The sequence below is a fragment of the Myodes glareolus genome, chromosome 19 (genome assembly GCF_982192425.1).
Source record: "Myodes glareolus chromosome 19, mMyoGla1.1, whole genome shotgun sequence".
NCBI classification, from domain to species: domain Eukaryota; kingdom Metazoa; phylum Chordata; class Mammalia; order Rodentia; family Cricetidae; genus Myodes; species Myodes glareolus.
The window spans coordinates 59,524,793-59,538,793 of NC_142044.1; the positions used below are offsets into that span (position 1 = coordinate 59,524,793).

General features: G+C 45.1%; 1 long non-coding RNA gene across 1 annotated transcript in view; it reads left to right on the plus strand.

Annotated features, from left to right (window-relative positions):
- The first annotated feature begins 2,476 nt into the window (after positions 1-2,476).
- The window catches only part of LOC146891020 (uncharacterized), a 31,213-nt gene continuing 19,688 nt past the window's right edge, over positions 2,477-14,001 (plus strand). Inside the window, exons 1-2 of the long non-coding RNA XR_014998158.2 lie at positions 2,477-2,580; positions 3,241-3,328. This is a non-coding gene — a long non-coding RNA (uncharacterized LOC146891020). The remainder of the gene's footprint in view (positions 2,581-3,240; positions 3,329-14,001) is intronic.

Below are 14,001 nucleotides of genomic sequence, written 5' to 3' on the forward strand. Positions count from 1 at the left end.
AATGATTGATGCGAAGGAACTCCATCCACTGTGTGGGGTGCGGTCCCTGGGCAGGGCCGGGGTGGGGATCCTCAGAGGATAAGAGAGGTTGCTATTGTGAGCCCAAGAGCCAGGCAGTAAGCAGGCTTCTTTCCTCCAGGCTTCCTGCCTCTACCCTGCTTGAGTTCCTGCCCTGACTTCCCTCCATGATGGTCCGGGAGTGGACATGTAAACCGAACCAACCCTCTCTCACTCAAGTTTCCTTTGGTCTTGGTGTCCATGACAGCAGTGGAGAGCAGACCAGGAAAACCACTCTCCGCCAGAAGCCCCCATCTGATTTCCAAGGCTGATATTCTGGTGCTTTGTGGGATCAGTTGATCTAGGCAGGATTTTCTCTGCCTGAGGCCCTGTGGCCTATGCAGGGCTTATCCACCCATCACCTTCTCCCCGTGCCTCAGGACACTGCAGGAAGTCACACTACACACATCCTAAAATTCCACCGCCTGTCGCCGTGGTTTGTCCCTGGTTCTGGTGGATACGGGGGTGAGGTGGGTGTTTCATGTGTTCCTCTCGCCTTCAGACTCCGAACACAGTTCTGTGACAGTCCCCACGATGGACATTGCATGTCTCCCAACTCCAGACTCCCATGCTCCTTGCTGATTCTGTGTCCACAGTTTGCTGTGCTTCACTTGGGTCCAGGAGGACTGAATTCTCTCTCCAGTTTGGATTTCTAGTGGCAGCCACTGTTTCTCCTGCCAGGTCTTATGGCCTCCAGTGCTCAGAGGGAGGCACCTCTCCCGTTGTTTTAAGTACTGTGGTGGAATGTAGGGGCATTTCAAGGGAAACTTCATCCTCAACCTTGCGTCTTTGCTGCGTTTGATCGTTGGGTGAAGACAACAGCAAAAGACTTGTTCTACACAATAGTTCGAAGACTTGTTACCACCTTACGGAGCCTGGCCCACCACAGTCATGTCCCAAGAGCTGCTTCCGTTGACATGACCTTTTGGGAACTGGGGCTGTGACTGCTAAGAGAAACCTTCATCCAACGTAACAGATTGCTTCTCCATACTGGCAGCCCAGACTGTGCCATGATGCACGTGATAACCACGATGTCCGATGTCTTCTACTCTCAATGGACATGACTCAATACCCAGATCTGTAGCCAGAGGAAAAGCGACAGTGTTCCTCTCAAGAACTGGCATAAAGGAACAGTGTAGCCATGTGAACCGCTGTGTAGTTGTGTTTTTTGTGGTTGTTTTGTTTACTCTTTGGGGACCTGCCACTCAGCTCTCAGCTCCCAAATAAATACAAGGAGACTTATTTTTACTTATGAATGCCTGGCTTTAGCTTGGCTTATTTCTAGCTAATTTAAATTAGCCTGTTTCTCTTTAACTATGTTTTGCCTCTCGGCTTTTTACCTTTCTTTATTCTATATGTCTTTCTTTCCTTCTTACTCTGTGGCTGCTGAGTGGCTGGGTGGCTGAGTGGCTGGCCCCTGGTGTCCTTCTCTCTTTCTCCTTTTCTCATTCCCTCCTCTTCTCTTTTCTCAAGCCTTGATTCCTCTCCTATTCATTCTCTCTGCCTGGCAGCCCCACCTATCCTTTCTCCTGCCTAGCTGTTGGCCATCCAGCTCTTCATTAGACCAATCAGGTATTTTAGACAGGTAAAGTAACACAGTTTCACAGAGTTAAAACAAATGCAACGAAAGAATGCAGCACATCTTTGCATCATTAAACAGATGTTCCACAGCATAAACGAATGTACCACATCTTAATCCAATATTCCACAACACTGCTGTGTGGCTGTCTCTGCCAATCGGCAGGGAGAAAAAGTGAGGTGTTATGGTGATCTCTGTGATTCTTTCCTTCCGGAGCAACCAGTCCTGCCCAGGGAAAACGTTCTGTGCACACAGGGGTTTTGTTTCCAGCAGGGGGTGGAAGGGTTGGTTACAGTGAGTGGTGCTTTGTTTTCAAAAGCCTGCATGTGCAAATGGAAGTTGGTGACCCCTCAGTCACTTAATGGGAAAGGCTGCAACTCTCAGGTCCTCTTAATTATCCCCAAGGCTATAAAACGCCTAGGACCTTGCAGGTTTTTTCTCTCTAGGACATGTATTTATCTCTCCTCCCTTTTAAATAAACAAAATAATGACTAAAACCTTAGGATGAAAAAAACAGTGCTGGCGTGCATGCTCTCCACAACCTTCCCAAAGTGGCCACTGAGTTCCCGGAAAAACTTTAATGATGGGAAAGCTCAGGCCCTGGAAGGCAGGGGTGGACTCAGCTGTCCATACACTCGCTCATGTCTAGAAAGACACGAGGCCCTTTAAGAGTGCTGTCCTTGGCCTCAGAGGGTGGCTTGGTGGTTGGCAGGAGAGCTTTCTGTGCTCGACACGTGAGAGACAGATTTGCCTTTCTGTGACATGCAGGCAGGTGGCACCATGCCCAGGACTGCTGTACAAAGGCCACCCCTAGATCCCGTCAGACCCATATTTGAGGCACGTCAGAGCTAAGTAAAAGCATGTTATCTTATTTCTAGTCATTTGAAAAATGGGAACAATAAAAATGTGACACGATAACTTCTGGGCCTGGATGATTTTGCAAGGTGAGTACATTGACCAACTGGAAAATGAGGGGGCGATGTAGCTAAAGGTGTTGCCAAGAAACGACATGAAACACTCAAAGTGTTACACATATGTAGTGTGCTCCTCTGCTTGGCTTCTGTTTTGAAAAAGGTGATGCCCTTCTCTGCTGAACACCCTAAAAGAGTGAGCTTGTGCCCGGGAGAGAAAGTGCTACTCACCGCCTCACACTGTTGTAGAAGCAAGGCACATTTTTTCTTAAGTTTGAAGTCTTTGCCCAAACAGAGTTTGTAATGTTTTGGGAATCAGATCCAAGTTCTCTTGAATGCTTATGAGACATTTTGCTTATTAAATAATCTTATGAAATCTGCCAGGTTTTAATGACTCATGGATTCATGCAAACCAATGCATAGCAGTCTGAATTATGGAATTCGAGGGAAGAGGTCCTCAAATGTGCATTTTACAGGAAAAGGAACTGGCTGCCAGGAAGCAGAAATGATTTGCCCAGACCAAGCCATGTGAAGTGCCCATAGGAAAGCCAGGCTGGAACCCAAACCTCCCAGCTCAGGGCTCATTCTTCTTTATACATTTTCCCCCACATGAATACTCTGGCCACATGGCTCTGTTTCCATGGTCAGTTCAAAATTCTTGAAAGAAATCAGGAATGACCTTTTTCTCCCCAGTGATGTTAAGATAAGAAAATTGTGCAGAATTGCGAAGCCGTGTGCTTTCAAGGAATGCATGATACGCTGTGAAGCTCCCAGGGCAAAGGTGAGCTCGGGTACACTTTGTCTTTTGCAATCTTGGTGACATTGCTTTCACACGGGACCGGGAAATGAGTACGTGGGAGGCTTACTCAAGGGTTCCGAAACCCAAAGCGGGGACTCGGAAGGCTGGACTTTCAGTCTTGGAGTGTTTAGTAGGACATGAACATAGATACTTAAATGTTTTTGAAAATGAGTGACTTTTGCCATGGAGACAGGACTCTCCCCAGCCCTCTCCTTGGCCTGCCTGCGAGAGAAGCTGCGGTCCAGGGTCCCGGGAAGCTGCGGTCCAGGGTCCCGTTGCGCACTGGCACTCACGCCACTGGAGCATGCCAGTTCGTCAGCAAGACGCTTGTTTGACAAAGGCCTGTGTGGATTATTTAGAGGCGGCAAGAGCAGCAGCAATAGCACGTAGGGTTTTCACTGGACACTTGTTTCCGGGTTCTGTTCTAGGTGCTTCCTAAGTAGTAACTGGTTTGATTTTCTTAGCAAGTTTTGTTATCTCAAGTTTATGCGTGATGGAGCTGAGGTGCAGGGAGTTGAGGTCACTTGCTCCAGGCAACACAGCTAGCCAAGCCTAATAGGTAGCATTTACATTGTTGCTTTTCCTTGTTTATTTTTTAATGATGCGGCCAATGAGGTGGCTCACTGGGTAAGGGTGCAGGCCAGCAAGCTGATGACCCGAGCTTGACCTCTGGAACCACACGGTAGAAGGAGCAAGCTGACTCTCACAGGCTGTGGCTGACGGTCTTCCTGAGTGCCGTGGCATGCATGCGCCTGCACGCATAAACACATACATTATAAAAACGCAGAAAATGTTTTCGGTGGTTATTTTTTCATAATTGTTCTAGCGTTCAGGTTTTTGTCTCCCACCTCTGAATAGTTTAAACCAGCTTAAACTATTTAAACTCTTTAGAGTTCACCCTGGTTCTACAGATTTAGCAATCTTTGTGTCCCCTTGCGCATGCTAGGGACTTAGGCTTTCTTTGCCCTTCCTACACCCTTTTTCTAGTGATGAGCAAAACTCATCCACCATATCTCACATGGAGTAGAACATATCTGACCCTTCAAGACCTTTGAACTCATCTGGAGAAACCGTAGGAAACGAACTTCCCCTGCTTTCTCCTCTTTCCTCCCATTGTCCTTAAAATATTTGTTTCAGCAAATGCTTACGGCAAAGTTAATAAAAACTCCTCAAAACCCCCACAGCTCTTTCCTTTAACCCACCATGTTTCTCCAGACCAAATCAGATTGTGATGGACTGCAGGCTGTCTGAGACAAGGGGACGGTGGTGGAATCAGCAAGGCTGACGTGAACGCAGACACGGGGCCAGCAGCAGCAGCAGCAGCAACAGAAATGATGTTGGGAAAGTTCATTCTTGCCGCTCTGTATGCAACTGAACTTAGGTCCTTTTCAGCTTCATGTATGACAAGGCCACCTACCTCCTCTCAGGCTCCAGAAATGGTCCCCAGCTGTGAGCTTAATGACATGTTTTGGTGTAATCTGGAACTGAGCTACGACAGATTATAACTTCCTTGACTCTCAATCAACCCATTTTTTAAAACAATGAGAGATGCTTAAATGTGTGTCTCTTTGTATGTGAAAGCATGGTGTGTCTATCAAGTCTTGAAACAAATCCAAGTTAGTACAAAAGTGTTCAAATACAGAGTGGTCCACAGTGGAAGACCGTATCACACTTGCACACACGTGCATTCGACCCTGCAGCCAGAGAGGGGTTAAACCCTTGCTCAGGTCCATGCATTTCCCTCCTTATGAATTAATCCGGAAAGTATGTCATTTCATCACCTCCCTCACACACCTAGCTCTTGCTTGTGCCTTGTCTCCACTTGCCTGCAGACAGCCCTCGCCATGGTTTGTTTACTTCTGACTTGGAGCCATGAGCCCTCTTGATGAGAGAGTGTTGGCTCAGGAGGTTAGACGTGAGTGCTGTGTTTGGCCAACATAGCCGAACCTGCCTTTTTTGTAAGGTGAGCATTGTTCTCACACCCCTGTCTTTTTGCTCAGTGTTGCTGTTGCTATTTAAGGACTTCAGTCTTCAAGTGAGGAGAGTGGATTGAGTGTCAAGGGTGAGCAACGCTCCCACCTCGCTCTTTCCCAAGCCCCTCCCACAAACCTCCTCTGGCAGACAGGGTGGTGGGCTGTCTCCAGGAAGACAAGGGTTTCTCTAGCCTCATAGACGACTCTCTGTAAATGCACAGGGCTGACCCACACCTCGGTTTCCGTGCCCGCATTTCCTTCCTCCTTCCCACATAGGAATTCTGTGACTCAACTGGATTCTGTCAGATAGGGAGGGGTGTGCTGAGCTCGGCACATTTCCTTCCGCAAGTGACAGGAGCCTGCTGGTGAGGGGGTAGATGGCCTTCACCTGCCTTCAATCTGTGGCAACCTAGAGACAGATGTAATTACTTCATCTATAGTAACCATGCACTGACGTTCCCCCCCACCTCCCGTATTTACATTTACGGTCAGGAAAAGCCACATTCTGTAAAAGTTTTTTGGTCAAGGATGTACTACCAATGTCAACAAAGTATCCGTTTAGGCAATACTGTGCTCTTGGCATTTTTATGGTACAGAAGGCTTCATAAAGTAATAAACTTGAATTTGTCACCAATTTACACACAATAGTATGGGATGTACTGGGAGAAAGGCTCTGCAGATCTACAGTCTAATAAAGCCCCAGTCACACATACGCTGAGAGGAAAACTATTGAAATCTGCCCAGTCTTGGGGGTGGGGCTGGGGTGGAGTTAGCTTTATAGTTAATTAATTTATTTTTTATTTAAATTTATTTATATTTTTATTTCATCAGAAAATAAAAGTGCCCCTTTATTGCCTTAAGATGAAACTGAATGGATAAATAATGCATATGTCTGATGCCAGTTTTAAAAACCTCCTGATTTGTATTGACTTGAGAGGAACCAATTGAAGGCAAAGACTATGAAAATAAAAAAAAAAAAAAAGGATGGAAAATTCCACAACTCAAAATCCCAGTTCCCAGGAAGTCAGCGATTGTCACCTGAGAGGCCTCTGCTGAATCTTTGGCACCCTTGCATAGCTCACTCAGAAGATGGAGTGCAAACGCCCTTTCCACTCTATCAAGGGCTCCCAGAAGGAGACTCAGTTACATTTGATCACGGGGAACTTTCGGTACCATCAGTTTATCTAAATCTAAGTGAATAGCTAATATCTAGAAAGACTTGGATCCTGGAAGTTTTCCTTACTGGAGAGCACTACCTTTTTGGGGGGAGGGGACCCCATCCCCAAATCTAGGGAACAGAACACTTCTGGCCATGGATGGAGGCAGACTTCAGAGGCTTTTGTTGGTGGACATACACCAGCTGTGGAATACAGGTGAAGGTTCACTTGCGGTAGAAGTCAGGCGGACTGCCCAAAGCGGGAGCAGTGCCAGGCACTGTGTAATAAATGTGTCCTTTGGTCCTTCATTAAGTGCAGAGACATCTCCTGTGTGAGTAGGGTGAGGCTGATAATGCTCAGAGATGTGAGTTTACTTACCTCGACTGTTCGCTACTGTCTGCCACACTGTGTTACTTCCTAGGTATTGGAAACATTCTATCTGAATCTTTTCTAGCAAGAACACTTTAAAACTTAGGTTTAGGACAGAAATGCATTTTTTTTTACAAGTCTCTCCCCCCCTTCCCCCAGCTGAAAAACATTTATGTAAATGTTTTATTCTCCCCCACCCAGGAAAGCTTTTGTGCCTGCTGCATTCCAGACGCTTGAGGCACAGCTATGATCCCTTTCTCTTAGGAACAATAAACCAATTCCCATTTCCTGTGCATTTAGTCTTTTAAGATTAGCCAATCACAAAAGGCTGTGGAGTTGGACTCCAACCAATCAGGATAAGACACACGCACAACTCACAATAGAACGAGAGTCCGAGCACACTTCAGGTCGACTCCTGGCGTACTTGCTCTCTCCACCTGGTTCGCCCTACTGATCCAGAGTGAAGTTTTGCCTTACCTTCAGTTAGGATGGTGGTCTCTTTCTTTGTGGTTCTGAGCTTATTTCTAACATAGGCATCAGAAGTATTTTTGAGTAAAGCTAATCACAAAAGAAAATACTAATAAAAACCCCAACCCTTCTTCCTTACATATTTATTTTAAAGATTAGAGGAAAGACTTCTTTTAGGAGAATTGGAAGGTTTTTTGTTGTTTTTGTTTTGATTTTTACTAATTTTTATTTTAAACTTAAAAAATATTTTAATGTGTATACATGTTTTGCCTTCACGAATGTCTGTGTACCACACACACGTCTGAGTGAGTAAGAACAGGGTGTCGGATCCTCTGGGACCAGAATTACACCCAGTTGTAAGTCCCCTTGTAAACGATGGGAACTGAACCTGGGGTTCTTGTTGGAAATCAGTTCAGGGTGGAAAAGAAAGAGACTGCCCCTTCTACTGAAATGTTTGGATGACATACACTTTACCTGAAAATTTGAGGAGGAAGATCAAACCCATGATTGTCCCATTAAAGCAAGCTTTATTTAGTACTGGCCAGGAAGATGGACCGTGGCCGGTTGCATCCCTGGGGTCCCCAGAGAATGGTCAGGTAGTCATTACGGCAAAACCCACCAGGCCATGGCTTCCCAACTTTGCCCATGCGTACATTCTGATACAGTTCCTGCCTGTGTACCTTCTGCCTGTGTGTGATCAAGCTCAGTCTATGCAGTTGGGGCAACCAACCTTGTCCTGAAGTAAAAACACGTGACCTGTTATCTTACCTGAAGAACAGCCCCCAGCATTCCGGGAAGTTATTTGTTATCAAGTTATCAAGTGGGGCTTACAGGTTAACTTTAACCCTAACACTCCCAAGAGTGAACACAGAGACACAGGAAATGCATAGACTTGGTTTGATTCTAACTCAGGTGGTGCCGATGTCTCTTCCACAGTGGCTGGGGTTGAATCTCACAGGTCGTTGGGGCTTGTCTGGTTTCAAAAGACCAGTGCTAAAGAAGAGAGGAAGGGCCAGCCACTTTGATCTGAGAGTAGAACAGCCCTTGGTGTAGAAAACTGTTTGATCAAGTTAGGGTAGATTAAAGCATTTGAATAAAAATTACTCAAGGTTTAAGAGGCAAAAAGCCTCTGGATTCCTTATCACAAAGTTTTATAGTATTTTAAAAAGCCTTATTTATTTATAATGTATGCAGTGTTCTTCCTGCATGCATGCCTGCAGGCCAGAAGAAGGCACCAGATCTCATTACAGATGGTTGTGAGCCACCATGTGGCTGCTGGGAATTGAACTTAGAACCTATGGAAGAGCAGCCAGTGAGTGCTCTTCTGAGCCAGCTCTCCAGTCCCCAGTTTTAAAGTATTTTAGAAAAAGACTCATTTACTATTATTTCTTACATTCTTCAAAAAGTCACATGTGCTCTTAACCTCTGAATCCTCTGTACATCCCCAAGAGGCTATTTTTAAAATAAAATATTTCACCAAACTGGGATTCAAATTTCTAGCCCTGTGTTTGTGCCCATCGTGAATCAATTGTAAGAGCCAAAGTTACATTTTAAGTTTTAATTAGTATGCCTTAGAGCTCCATGAAACAAAAATGCCTCTGATCTATAAGCCCCTTGCCCAAGGACAGACAGTTCCTGAAATGCTGGAGGCTGTTGTTCATGGGAGATAACAAGACATATTTTCACACCCCTAAACTAGTTTGTTTGACCAGATGTGCTTGATCACTCGTGGGTGGAAGGTTCACAGGCTGGAGGTAAGTCTGGATGTATGCTTGCTCCTGATTGGACTTGATGGGAAATACTTTAAGTTCCTGCAAATCATGACTCGGCCATTTTCTGGAAACCCAGAGACGGACCTGGCCAGAGAGTTCATCCACCTGATCAAGATGTTATTACAGCTTGCTTCAAATTTGACTTTAAAGTCTTTTATTGCTTGTTTGAGACAAGATCTCACTATGTTGCCTCAGATGGCCCGGAACTCAGCATGTACACCAGGCTTGCCTCTAAGCCATGGAGATCTGTCTGCCTCCACCTCTAGAGTGCTGGGATCAAAGATGTGCTCCACCAAGACCAGCTAAAATTATGTTTAGACTTTGGTTCTTGGTCAGTTTATTTCTGCAAAAACGTCAATTCTAAGAACATTTAAAGGGTCATTTAACATAACTAGTATAAGACTATAAGTATCAGCCTAGGTGGAGAATAAAAATAGAAAAGATTTTTAGATGCCTTCAGAATTTATATTCCTCATTGTCTGAACGCTTTAAATTACAAACGTGGATAGATAGTCATAGATGATCGCTAGCTAGCTAGATTACAGCTGTGAGTCAGTGGAGTTCGTTGATATTTGAAAAGAGGGAAATAAAAGGGTAAATGGTGAGAAATCACATAACTCAAACCCCCACCCCCACCTCAATCCAGTAAGGATTCTGAGGAAAGTGGTGGCGATCCTAAGGCGCTGGCGGCTGATGGAAGGACCCGCAGCAGACGTCCCCTGCGTCAGGACTACTATAATTAGGATTGCCCGACAAGCATGAGGGGTCCTGGAGTTCTTTCGAGCACTGTTTCCTTTAGAGTTGTATTCGATCCCACAGCGGAGACACTCGATAGGTCGTTAGAGTGGAACTTCAAGATGTGTGCTACGTTCTTTTTTTTTTTTTTAAATTTATTTATTTATTATGTATACAATATTCTGTCTGTGTGTATGTCTGCAGGCCAGAAGAGGGCGCCAGACCTCATTACAGATGGTTGTGAGCCACCATGTGGTTGCTGGGAATTGAACTCAGGACCTTTGGAAGAGCAGGCAGTGCTCTTAACCACTGAGCCATCTCTCCAGCCCCGCATTCTTTTTGAAAGAAAAAATGGATGCGGTTTTCTTACAAAGTTGATTCCTCTTCATATTTATCATTCTAACGAAAATCATCTCTCTTTATTATGTGGGTTCTATAGTGTATGGAATGAGATGCACTGATTGTCGCCTCTGAGAAGTTAGAACCAGTAAAGAGAATTGGTCCCAGTAGGAAGGTCTCATATCTTAGCCGATAGGCTAGGCAATCCCCAGGTAACCATCAGCAAACTGCTCTGAGGAGTATGGTGGAGCACACCTTCAATCCCAGCACTCGGAGGCAGAGGCAGGCGGATCTCTGAGTTTGAATCCAGCCTGGTCTACATAAGGAGTTTTAGGATAGCCCGGGCTACATAGAGAGACCCTGTCTCAAACACTCCCAAACCACTCCCCTCAACTCTCCAGGTTGGGGTTGTTTTTAAAAATTGTTGTAGACTATTTTGCTGGGTTTTTTTTTTTCCCCAACAGGGTTTCTCTGTAGCTATCAAGCCTGTCCTGGAACTAACTCTTGTAGATCAGGCTGGCTTCGAACTCACAGAGATCCTCCTGTCTCTGCCTACCGAATGCAGTGATTGAAGATGTGCTCCATCACCACCCGGCTATTTTGCTGTTGAGAATCAGCCTGAGGCAAAAAGTTCAGTTTAAACCCGAGTCTTTCTTCAGTTATATGTATGGTGACTTTTCAGTACCTTCCTTCTTCCTCCCTTCTTTCCTTCCTCCCTCCCTCCCTCCCTCCCATCCTTCCTTCCTTCCTTCCTTCCTTCCTTCCTTCCTTCCTTCCTTCCTTAGTTCCTTTAATTAAATTAAATTTTACTTTTGTCTGAAAACAGGTTTTCTTCCCCCTTTATGATTCCAGCTGTTCTCATGGGCTTTGGCAGAGGTTGTGGGGCATAACCAGCAGATCTGAATCTTTGCTTGGCGTGTTTTGTCTCTCTAGAGTTGGATTCCTCGCCGCCTGGTTCAGAAGAGCACGGCTTCTGTAGTCAAGGAGCTGGGCAAGCGCATGAGCATTGGCGACACTGGCTTTGCAGGCAGCCTGTGCGCATGAGCATTGGAGACACTGGCTTTGCAGGCAGCCTGTGCGTATCCTGAGCGGTGACACCCACATCAGGAACAGTTCATGCAGCAGATGGGCTACGTGGCCCCTTTTGGATTCACCATTGTTTCTTCTTTGCTTGGTCATTTTGGAGCCAAGCCCCGAATGAACTGAATTTAGTTTCTCTTTCATATGTGGTTACTTTCCAAGGCCTTAATCTTTAAAATGTAGTTTCTAACTGGGGGTGGGGGTGGGGAGGAAAAAGCAAAGTGGGAATACCAAACCTCAGGTTCCTTACAGAGACCGGGCTTAGAGCAGAAGGGACGGGGCCGTGGAGCAGTGGCTACAACCTCTCTTTCTAAGTCTGTGTGGTCAGAAGCAGAAATCAGAAACTAGGGTATGAAGATGGATATGTGCGGGATACAGGTCCTTTTCTTTTACCTGTTATGGTCTCCACAAACCGTTGCTGCAGGTCATTACGTGTGCCTGTCTGGAGATACACGGAGCAGGGGATAGGTTTGGTTACTGTGCTGAGAGCTGAAAGGGACTGAAATCAGTCACACTTATCATCTCGTCCTTGACCTAAAAGTTCCACCCACCGGTTCTGCCTTTGCAGCTGTTTGGTACCCCCCTCTCCATTATGTCCTCCATCCTTTCTACTCTCCATTTTGAAGGTTATATATTCAGAAGTACTATATATATATATATTGGGCTGATCTAAAGAAATATTTCTACAGCCCAGGTTGTACTTACCATTTTCCTGTCTCAGCAACCTGAGTCTTGGAATTAGAGGCATGCATCACCATGCCCAGCTAAGGTACAGTATCTTTGCTTGGTGTGTGGTTTTGTATTTTCTTTCAGCATTTTGAGTATATCATTCTTCTCTCTCATATGCGTCAAGATTTTTGATAAATCCCTTGGTAGTCATGTGTAGTTCCCATGAATGGGGTTAGTTTTTTTTTTTTTTCCAAATCACTTTAGTCCTTGTCTTAGTTCGTATTCTATTGCTGTGAAGAGGCACCGTGACCCCAACAACTCTTATAAAGGAAAGCATTTAATTGGGACTGGCTCACAGAGGTTTAGTTTCAGAGGTTTAGTCCATTATCATGGTGGGAAACATGGAGGCAGACAGGTAGACATCCTGCTGGGGAAGATGCTGAAGAGTTTTACATCTGGAAGTAAAAAAGTTTCAGGAGGACAAAGAACCACTGGTCCTGCTGGGGCTTTTGAAACCTCCAAGCCCACCCCCAGTGACGCACTTCCTCTAGCAAGGCCACACCTACTGCAGCAAGACCATACCTCAGGATGCTTTCAAATAGTGCTGCTCTCTATGTGTTCAAATACATGAGCCTATGGGGGCCCACTACTCAACCCACCACAATTTTGTAACCATTTTTGATGTGTCTTTCTTTTGATTTCATATTACTTGATATCATTTGGGCTTCTTAGTGCCAAATGTCCACTTCCCTCTCTAGAAGCAAGGAACTTTCAGACCTTATTTCTTTGGGTATACTTCTGGTCTTCTCTCTCTCTCTCTCTCTCTCTCTCTCTCTCTCTCTCTCTCAGAATATTCATAGTGCATGAGTTAGTTCACTGATGCTCCCTTACTTAGATTTCTTCAATCTTTTTTGTTCTTTTTTCTCTTCTAAGTGAATTATGTTCAAATCGTTGATTTGTGTTTGAGTTCTGTCTCCTGTGATCCAGCCTGCCTTGCATCCGGCTGTGACTTTTCAGCTCAGCTATTGTGTTCTGTTTCTTTTGTACTTTTTGATATTTTCTTGCCCTTTCTTGAAATTTTCACTTTGCTCTTGAATGCTTACCGGACCTCAATGAGAACTTTTTTTTTAAGAGTTATTTTTAATTCTCTTTCAGATGATTATCTGAAAGATAAATCACATGATTCCATTTTATTGAGGTCAGTCTTTGGTGATTTATCTCATTTCTTTGTTTCGAATCTTTGCCCATTTCTTCTGCTTCCTTACTTCTGTGTTACTTCCTGTGCATTGGATAAGACTGGCAACTACCAGTCTCCATGGGTGGCTTCATGTCGGAAAAGACCCCTGACCCCCAGAATGGCTGTGCTAGAGGTTTTTCAATACTGTAGCGACTCTGTCCTTCCCCATGGAAAAGCAAGCTGCTGTGCCCTTTGTTCATTTTCTGTGTTGAGTTTGAGACTCGGGGATGCTAATGGTATCTTCTAAGCCAAGGCACTGTCTTCTTGGGGCCCATCAGAGCTTTCAGAGTAGCAAAATGCAAGCTGCTATTACAGGGAAACCTGTAGAATTGGGATTCAGGACTTAGAGATAACCTTTTCTTACCCAGGGAGAAAACTGGGGGTTTAGTATGTGTAAAGCAGAAGGTGGGACCAGTGTTGTTTATCAGTCCAAGCGGCCACTTCTGTTCTCCCAGGATGGCTGGCTGGTGTCAGATTCATCAAAGCTCCAAGCCACTATTTGAAGGCAGGTTTTTTGGGGGGGGGGCTGGGATGGGGTGCAAACCAATTCCTTTCTTTCCCTTGGTGAAGCTATGGGACATCTGATGTGTATTACTGTTCTTTGGACAATGTCCCTGGCAAGAGCGTACCCCAAATTGCTCTGAAAGCTTTGATTTGCTTAGTTTCCTGTTCACCCCAGAATTCAAGAGCCTTTTAATTAGTTGATTTCTCATAAAGGTCTTATTTTTTTTTTTTCCGCTGGGAAGTGTTGCTTAGTTGTAGTTTGGGGTAGTAGAACTAGGGAAGAGGACAAGCAGATGACAAGGACCAAAACCTTAGGTAGAATATACAAATCCCAAGGCAACAGGGGCTGCTT